The sequence below is a fragment of the Schistocerca nitens genome, chromosome 2 (genome assembly GCF_023898315.1).
Source record: "Schistocerca nitens isolate TAMUIC-IGC-003100 chromosome 2, iqSchNite1.1, whole genome shotgun sequence".
Classification (NCBI taxonomy): Eukaryota; Metazoa; Arthropoda; class Insecta; order Orthoptera; family Acrididae; genus Schistocerca; species Schistocerca nitens.
Window position 1 is genome coordinate 911,013,497 of NC_064615.1, and position 10,117 is coordinate 911,023,613.

The 10,117-nt window shown below is 45.8% G+C and overlaps 2 non-coding genes across 2 annotated transcripts; both read right to left on the minus strand.

Annotated features, from left to right (window-relative positions):
• Positions 1–705: 705 nt before the first annotated feature.
• On the minus strand, positions 706–821 carry Trnal-caa (transfer RNA leucine (anticodon CAA)). Its single transcript has 2 exons — positions 784–821; positions 706–751 (listed from the first exon to the last, which is right to left on the minus strand). It is a non-coding gene; the product is annotated as a tRNA-Leu (tRNA).
• A 2,728-nt stretch (positions 822–3,549) lies between these two features.
• On the minus strand, positions 3,550–3,665 carry Trnal-caa (transfer RNA leucine (anticodon CAA)). The gene is made up of 2 exons: positions 3,628–3,665; positions 3,550–3,595 (listed from the first exon to the last, which is right to left on the minus strand). It is a non-coding gene; the product is annotated as a tRNA-Leu (tRNA).
• Positions 3,666–10,117: the final 6,452 nt, after the last annotated feature.

Genomic DNA, 10,117 nt, shown 5'->3' on the forward strand with positions numbered 1-10,117 from the left:
ATCACACACATCCATGCCCGAGGCAGGATTCGAACCGGCGACCGTAGCTGCCGCGCTGTTTCCAGACTGTAGCGCCTAGAACCACTCGGCCACCAAGGCCGGCTAAGTTCAGACAGGTTGGATTTTCTTCTGTAATTATGGAGATGTTTGGATATTGGGGCTCTCTCTTATTGGACTCTACTACTGAAAATAAATTTTATGGGTATGTATGTATATTCCTCATGTTAGCCTTGTTTTACACTCTTTGTGCAAAACTGCATTTTTAACTTTTTTCCTATATACGAGGAATTTTCTAATTTCGGTTGGTTAGCTTCTTTATTGGAAATAGAATAATTCCTGTTAATAAATATTTACATGTAAAATGTAATGTTTAGATGAATTCCTCTCAATAATAGTTTATTATTATTTTCTTAAACGTAACTAAGCTACTGGTTATGGTAGTTGTTTCAAAATACGTGAAACATTAGATACTTTTTGGTCCGTATATGTGATACACATCTCGCCCTCATGTGACTGAGTAGTATAGATCCCATTGTAATTTTGTGTTTTCACACTACCGAAGAAACAGTTTGGTTACCGTAGGTGCGCTCGTGTTTGATACAAATTTTTGATTTCACTTAGGAGAACACGGCCAGTATCGTGCTGTTGCACTTTACAAAGGATCTCAGTGACACACAGGGTGCTCCAGAGAAGCGACAAAATCTGTGTCAGGAGTGGGATTCGAACCCACGCCCTCATTCGAGGACCAGAAGGCTCCAGCTGCTACTGCAGCCAAGGTTTTTCCTTGAGTCTGGCAACTTAGACCGCTCGGCCATCCTGACACTTGTTTTGATGCTCCTCGTTTGTTCTATTAGAGTACGTACAGTTGATGTAGTTGTCGCATCCACGTTGCCACAGTATGCCGGCATGAGTTCTGCACCCGTTACACGTTCGCCAGGCGCAGTCGCACAAATATAGCGCAGAATGTACCACCAAAAGAGTTTCTCAAATCCGTATAATCACAGCACTCAATACATTTTGTTCGAAACTAAGTCGTCTGTTACAGACATCAGAGATTAGACAGAATGCAGAGGTCTATCTGTCGAGTAATATCTCAAGTTTTGGTCACGTTGTAATCTCCATAAAGTAATATTTTGAGTATATGAATTTATTTCGTGTTCTCTGTATTTCATCAGCGACTCTTATTGTACAGAGGATGTACTGGTCAGCCTGCACTGTTTCCTCACACTGTCGTTAGCACTCTGCATCTCTAGACAAGAGTCGTTTTCATACCACAAGTGTCCCTTTTGACGTGTTTGCGGCTGTGGCGCGGAAGTAACCTCACGAGGGGAACGTCGTATTTACAACCAACACTCTCTGTTTGTAGCTCACACTACCGAAGAAACAGTTTGGTTACCGTAGGTGCGCTTGTGTTTGATGCAAACTTTTGATTTCACTTAGGAGAACACGGCCAGTATCGTGCTGTTGCACTTTACAAATGATCTCAGTGATACACAGGGTGCTCTCGAGAAGCGACAAAATCTGCGTTAGGAGTGGGATTCGAACCCACGCCCTCATTCGAGGACCAGAAGGCTCTAGCTGCTACTGCAGCCAAGGTTTCTCCTTGAGTCTGGCGCCTTAGTCCGTTTTTTTTTTTTTTTTTTTTTTTTGTAGCCGCTATCTCGTCTGCCTAACACGCAGAATGTCCCCAGTTCGATTCCGGGAGGAAACACTTTTTCGTTGCACTCAACGAGACACTTGCTACAATCTCTACTGTGACCATTTAAATCAATTTGAAACGTCCCACCACCAGGGTGCAGATGGCTCAAATGATACATGAAACTCTTTCAGAACGCCGGCCGAAGTGGCCGTGCGGTTAAAGGCGCTGCAGTCTGGAACTGCAAGACCGCTACGGTCGCAGGTTCGAATCCTGCCTCGGGCATGGATGTTTGTGATGTCCTTAGGTTAGTTAGGTTTAACTAGTTCTAAGTTCTCGGGGACTAATGACCTCAGAAGTTGAGTCCCATAGTGCTCAGAGCCATTTGAACCTCTTTCAGAACCGGACACTTGGTTTTTGTGCTTTCCCGGAGGGCTGGGAATGCGCGGAACAGCCGCCGGCATGCCGGTAGTTGCCACACGTTTGCACAAAAAGCAAGGGCTCGTCTGGGATTTGAACCCGTGACCTCCTGCACCCGAAGCATGAATCATACCCCTTTTTTTTCTTTTTTTTTAACATTTTTTTCTCTACCATTTTTTTCCTTGTTATCTTTGATTTACCTCTTGTTTCTTTTTCTTAGTTTATTTTTTCATTGTGTAAAAGTTAGAAGTGACAGTGAGATTCAGGCCTGCGGAAGCAAAGTGGGCAGGGGTCGAATTCCGAGGCCTGGCCACGAGGACTCCACCGTCCTGTTTCCGAATGTCACCTGTACAAGGGCGTCGTACTATCCCCTATTGTCTCGGTTCGTGGTCTCTCGTTTCTTTTTCTTGTGCGCCCTAAAGGTCCACGAAAACTTCAGGCCTGGTGTAGAGAAGAAACATACATAAAGGCGGCAAATCCTGATACAGTAGAAAAGAAAATGGCTCACACAGGTGACCTTAGCCAACACCCTCTCTTTCAAATGTCAGGCTAAGAATATTTCCAAAATCATCACGATGGCCTGGCAATCGCAAGCGCTGCCAGTAAGCAGTAAGCATGTACTGCCGAAACGCTAGGTGTCCATCCTCGTCATGACAACTGTTGACAAAATGTACGAAATGTCCTATCAACCACATGACGGTATTAAGCTTCGTTCGCGGAAAAAAGGAAGAATCGGGCCGGATGATGATGTAAATAGCATAAGCGGCTTCAGCAGAACTAGTGACAAAAGCAAGTTGTTTCCTGAGCCAACGCCAATTAGCAAGGTGCCCACAGCAGGTGAATCGATGACCGCTCAGCCATCCTGACACTTGGTTTGATGCTCCTCGTTTGTTCTATTAGAGGACTTGCAGTTGATGTTGTAGTCGCATCCACGTTGTCACAGTACGCAGGCATGAGTTCTGCACCCGTTAGACGTTCGCCAGGCGCAGTCGCGCAAATATAGCGCAGAATGTACCACCAAAAGAGTTTCTCAAATCCAAATAATCACAGCACTCAATACATTTTGTCCGAAACTAAGTCGTCTGTTACAGACATCAGAGATTAGACAGAATGCAGAGGTCTATCTGTCGAGTAATATCTCAAGTTTTGGTCACGTTGTAATCTCCATAAAATAATATTTTGAGTATATGAATTTATTTCGTGTTCTCTGTATTTCATCAGTGACTATTGTTGTACAGATGATGTACTGGTCAGCCTGCACTGTTTGCGGCTGTGGCGCGGAAGTAACCTCACGAGGGGAACGTCGTATTTACAACCAACACTCTCTGTTTGTACCTCGCACTACCGAAGAAACAGTTTGGTTACCGTAGGTGCGCTTGTGTTTGATACAAATTTTTGATTTCACTTAGGAGAACACGGCCAGTATCGTGCTGTTGCACATTACAAAGGATCTCAGTGACACACAGGGTGCTCCAGAGAAGCGACAAAATCTGTGTCAGGAGTGGGATTCGAACCCACGCCCTCATTCGAGGACCAGAAGGCTCTAGCTGTTACTGCAGCCAAGGTTTTTCCTTGAGTCTGGCGCCTTAGACCGCTCGGCCATCCTGACACTTGATTTGATGCTCCTCGTTTGTTCTATTAGAGAACGTACAGTTGATGTAGTTGTCGCATCCACGTTGCCACAGTATGCCGGCATGAGTTCTGCACCCGTTACACGTTCGCCAGGCGCAGTCGCACAAATACGAGGGCAGTTCAATAAGTAATGCAACACATTTTTTTCTGAAACAGGGGTTGTTTTATTCAGCACTGAAATACACCAGGTAGCTACACAACAGTATTTTTCAAAGTAATCTCCATTCAATGCTACGGCCTTACGCCACCTTGAAATGAGGGCCTGTATGCCTGCACGGTACCATTCCACTGGTCGATGTCGGAGCCAACGTCGTACTGCATCAATAACTTCATCATCCGCGTAGTGCGTCCCACGGATTGCGTCCTTCATTGGGCCAAACATATGGAAATCCGACGGTGCGAGATCGGGGCTGTAGGGTGCATGAGGAAGAACAGTCCACTGAAGTTTTGTGAGCTCCTCTCGGGTGCGAAGACTTGTGTGAGGTCTTGCGTTGTCATGAAAAAGGAGAAGTTCGTTCTGATTTTTGTGCCTACGAACACGCTGAAGTCGTTTCTTCAATTTCTGAAGAGTAGCACAATACACTTCAGAGTTGATCGTTTGACCATGGGGAAGGACATCGAACAGAATAACCCCTTCAGCGTCCCAGAAGACTGTAACCATGACTTTACCGGCTGAGGGTATGGCTTTAAACTTTTTCTTGGTTGGGGAGTGGGTGTGGCGCCACTCCACTGATTGCCGTTTTGTTTCAGGTTCGAAGTGATGAACCCATGTTTCATCGCCTGTAACAATCTTTGACAAGAAATTGTCACCCTCAGCCACATGACGAGCAAGCAATTCCGCACAGATGGTTCTCCTTTGCTCTTTATGGTGTTCGGTTAGACAACGAGGGACCCAGCGGGAACAAACCTTTGAATATCCCAACCGGTGAACAATTGTGACAGCACTACCAACAGAGATGTCAAGTTGAGCACTGAGTTGTTTGATGGTGATCCGTCGATCATCTCGAACAAGTGTGTTCGCACGCTCCGCCATTGCAGGAGTCACAGCTGTGCACGGCCGGCCCGCACGCGGGAGATCAGACAGTCTTGCTTGACCTTGCGGCGATGATGACACACGCTTTGCCCAACGACTCACCGTGCTTTTGTCCACTGCCAGATCACCGTAGACATTCTGCAAGCGCCTATTAATATCTGAGATGCCCTGGTTTTCCGCCAAAAGAAACTCGATCACTGCCCGTTGTTTGCAACCCACATCCGTTACAGACACCATTTGAACAGCTCCGTACAGCGCTGCCACCTGTCGGAAGTCAATGAAACTATACGAGACGACGCGGGAATGTTTTAAAATATTCCACAAGAAATTTTCGGTTTTTTCAACCAAAATTGGCCGAGAAAAAAATGTGTTGCATTACTTATTGAACTGCCCTCGTATAGCGCAGAATGTACCACCAAAAGAGTTTCTTAAATCCGTATAATCACAGCACTCAATACATTTTGTTCGAAACAAAGTCGTCTGTTACAGACATCAGAGATTAGACAGAATGCAGAGGTCTATCTGTCGAGTAATATCTCAAGTTTTGGTCACGTTGTAATCTCCATAAAGTAATACTTTGAGTATATGAATTTATTTCGTGTTCTCTGTATTTAATCAGCGACTGTTATTGTACAGAGGATGTACTGGTCAGCCTACACTGTTTCCTCACACTGTCGTTAGCACTCTGCATCTCCAGACAAGAGTCGTTTTCATACCACAAGTGTCCCTTTTGACGTGTTTGCGGCTGTGGCGCGGAAGTAACCTCACGAGGGGAACGTCGTATTTACAACCAACACTCTCTGTTTGTAGCTCGCACTACCGAAGAAACAGTTTGGTTACCGTAGGTGCGCTTGTGTTTGATACAAATTTTTGATTTCACTTAGGAGAACACGGCCAGTATCGTGCTGTTGCACTTTACAAAGGATCTCAGTGACACACAGGGTGCTCCAGAGAAGCGACAAAATCTGTGTCAGGAGTGGGATTCGAACCCACGCCCTCATTCGAGGACCAGAAGGCTCTAGCTGCTACTGCAGCCAAGGTTTTTCCTTGAGTCTGGCGCCTTAGACCGCTTTTTTTCTATCTTTTTTCCTTTATTAAAACAACCATATATCTACATAAGCACAAAAACAAAATATTGAAGTGCTGGAACTGATTCAACACAAATTGTATCCTATAATAGACTGAAGAACAGATTTCAATCTAGTGCCATTTGTAAGCTTACAAAATAGAACATAAATAGTAAACTGACAATAGCCTCTTCAGTCCAGACACAGACATAGATCCGAAACGCAAACATATATATAATTGATTGTCTTAACTGGAATGGCAGTTCTGTCATTTGATTCATAACCGTCCAAACTCAAAGTCATTTGGAGCACACAAATGGATAACAAGAGATGCACAGGAACTTAAATTAATGAAGATGTCATAATGAAGTTAATAACATCATTAAGAAGTTGGGGGTAGTCCTAGGAACTGGTATAACCCCTTACTCGTTGTGTATTTTGTTCGCTACATAGTCTTGCATGTGATTTGTGTCCTTACCGGCATCGAGAATTACCCTACGCCTTGTTTTTCAAAAATTATGTCTAACATGTTAGCAAACATCTTCCTGAAATTTGGGTAACGTTTCATCTTCCAGCGTGCCGTTCTCATGTAAGCCTCGAAACTAATGAGATTATCTTCACTATTGTGGATGATGATATATGTCACAAACTGTCCTAACATCCACATCACGATGTTGTTCTTAGTAGCGGGAAAATGTTTCGCGTCCGGCCAGAGCAGGATGTCGGTGCAGTGACTGGCTGGGCTGCTGCGGGTAATCAGGCCCAGCCTCTGCTGCACCCATTTCCAGTTAATGAGATGACCGCCACAAGTGAAGCGATGGCGTAAGGTGTCGACCAGGCCACAGCGGACGCATTTATCACTGTCACTTAAACCGATTCTATGCAACCTTTCATTAGTGGGTATAACATCGTTTACCACTTCATACCATGTGGACGCCACTTCAACAGTGTGGACGGTTAAACTTATGTTGTCCCAAACTGCCTTCCAATGAACACTCGGGTATTTAAGTTCAATGGGATTCCGCACTATTGGAGATGTCCATCTTTTTAATAGCAGGTGCGTCGTCGGTAAATCCTGCGTGCAATAATGTCCATCAATATAGCTTACTTCAAGAAAAAACTGCTTGACCTGTCGTAGTTTGTAATGTATTTTACCTACATCAATGGGTGGATGCGTATCGGTGGGCTGTAAGGTTCGGAAGAGCCAACTGGTTACGCTGAGAGGTTCCTTGTCCAACAAATGGGTCATTCGTTTAATATATAACGCAGTACACTTTCGGTTAATGTCAGGCATGTTTAGTCCGCCGGCCTGTCTGGAAGACGTCAGCGTGGTGTATTTCACTTTGAACAGATGCCCTTGCCAGATAAATCTATTAGAGAGTTTCATCACGTGTTTGGCCTGCATCTTGGGGACTGGAAATAGTTGGGCCATAGTACGCTTTACTGAATATATAACTGCTGAGGAGTCGTATGCGTTGGAGAATGTTAACGGACCGCCAACTGTTTTCATAGATGGCACCTTGCATTTTATTGGTGACCTGCTTCCAATTTTTTGCATTCATTTTTAGCGGGCATTTGTCGATAATCATCCCCAGAGTGGTGTGGTTTTCGACACGCTTCGCCCAAGGTATAATAACTGCGTCGAATCCTCGAATGTTGACAAAGGTGCATTTACCGGCGTTGATTTTAGCACCGGAAGCACGACAGTACTCGTCTACCGCGGTCTTGAGTGTTGATACGTCTCCGTCGTTGCGCAATAACACTCCGACGTCGTCGGCGTAAGCACGAACCACGAAGGACGTCCCGGCGATCGGAAGGCCTGCAAGTTTGTCATGAATAGAGCGTAAGAGCGGCTCGAGCGATAAAACAAATAACATCATGGAGAGAGGGCTCCCCTGCGGCACTCCTCTTTGGACCTCGATGGGTTGAGTAAGCTGTCCATTTACGCTGATTCTGGTTGTAATGCCCGTGACGAAATGTTGCACGACATGTATAACCCGTTGCTCAAAACCACATCGCTGCAGTAGCTGTAGGAGGTACTCGTGGCGGACGCGATCAAAAGCCTTGCAAAAGTCGATAAACAGCAATGCGAGATTCACGTTAGTGACTGACGCTATGGCTATTACATCTCTATATTCCGAAAGGGGCGTCATAATAGTGCGGCCAGGGATGCATGATTGATGGTTGTGAATCACTTGCTTCATTAACGGGGACAATCTGCTGTTGAGTGCTCTGGCGAAGGTTTTATAATCAAAATTGAGTAACGTAATAGGTCGGAAGTTATCTAAGGTTTTTCGGTGTTTGCTTTTTGGTATCAATACAATTCGGCCTTCCTTCATTTCGGCCGGCACGTCACTCTCTCGCATCACTTCATTGAGAACATCTGTAAATGCGTGTCCGATTATGGGCCAGAAGCGCACATAAAATTCCCGTGGCAAACCATCAGGGCCAGGGGATTTATTTGATGGCGAGCCAGAAATCAGTTCAAGGACTTCGTCTGGAGCAAAATCGTGTACGACCGCCGAGTTGTCCGCAGGCGTGACTACGGTGGGCAGAGCACGCACGATATCGCCGCCGTCATCACCATATGTATCGCATTGTGAGTACAGATCCGTGAAGTACCGGTAAACTGCAGTAAGAATATCACTCTGTCGGGTCAAACGGAGTCCATCATCTGTGTCCAGCTCCCCGATAAAAGCTCGCTTGCGATGGGCACGATGTTTTATGAGGTGATACAGCGATGCAAGTTCGTCCTCTTGAAGCGATTTTGCTTTAGATCTGATCTTGAGTCCTTCAAGCTGCGTTCGCTTAATGCCTATAAGCTTCGCCTTTATTTGTTTGATGGTCGTCAGCTGTGTGTTGGTTGGTGTCGTAGTCGCATACAACTCTCGCAGAACTGTTTGGTAAAAATCAATCGTGCGTTTGACATCTTGCGCCCGTTGCCAACTGTAGTTTCTTAAAGATAATCGCATTTTCCGTTTGACCACAGCATTCCACCAGGCTATCTTGCTCGGATATCTGCAGCATTGCTTGAGACAATCCGCCCATGTCGTGGAGATGACATCTTGTAGCAAGGCATCGGAGAGAATAGAAACATTTAGGCTCCACGGAATCCTATGCCATTTAGTATGCTGTTTGTCCAGATTTATTGTGACACAGAGGGCGCAGTGGTCGGAGAAGCTAGCCGGAATGACATCGGCGTCCAGAACATGTTGGCAAATGTTCTCAGAGATGTACAAACGGTCTAGACGGCTACATGCGGTGGTGGTCAGGTACGTGTACTTTACCAGGGTAGGAAATTTTAGTTCCCACGCATCCTTCAGCTGCAGGTGACGCACCAGATCATGTAGTTCCCTACAGTAATTAAAGTTTGGCGATTGGTCTTTCCTGTGGATCACACAGTTGAAATCACCACTAATTATCAACTGGGTTGGGTTGCGGCGTAGCAAGTATATGATGTCTTGTTTAAAGAAGTTAGCTCTTTCTGATTTTAAGGTCGTTCCAGATGGAGCATAGATATTGACGAGGGTGACGTCAAAAATTTTGCAAGCTATGCCTCTACCGGAGTCCAACATTTCGATATTGCTCACTGGGATTCCGTCTCGTGATAGAATGGCCGTACCTGTACCCCCGTCCGCCACGGTGTTTACGATTGTTGCAAATCCTGATACATGAAAACTTAAGATAGACACTTCCTGTAACAGAAATATATCAGCTTCGGACTCATAGATAAACTGCCGTAGCATTGCTAATTTTAAATCTGTCCTAACTCTATTAATGTTCAGGGACAAAAACTTATAAGCTTGACTCATGATCGTCCGAGACTTGTGGGTGATGGGAAGCGTAGGAAGCCCAGTCCATCTCACCGTCGGACTTCGAACCTACATCCGCAGGTTTTGTGCCAGTTTTTGCGCTGACTTTACTTTTTGAGTTACTTCCAGCCACGGAGTCCTTTGGTTTAACTTTATTTTGCCGTCGCAAAGGCGTCCGAAGTGTCATTGAAGACGGCGGAGTCGGCGAGTCATGGCTGTAAGCAGTATGTGAAAGTCCTTGCTTCGGAACGGGTGACGGCAAGTCCGAAGGCACGGCTTCAGTAGGCTCACTGTGTTTCTTTGGAGCCGCACTGGCTGTTTGTATGCAGCTGTCCGGGTCCTCGTGTTGTTTGGAAGCAGTTGCGAGGTGGCGGCTGTTTATGTTATGCTCTACACCGCGTGCTTCATCCGCCGTGTTTACGAGTTGCAGTTGACTGACTGCCGCCTCTTGTGTGTTGGCCACCTGCGGCGAGTCGGCAAGCGGCATCGCAACGGATTGCTGTAAACACTCGGCTGC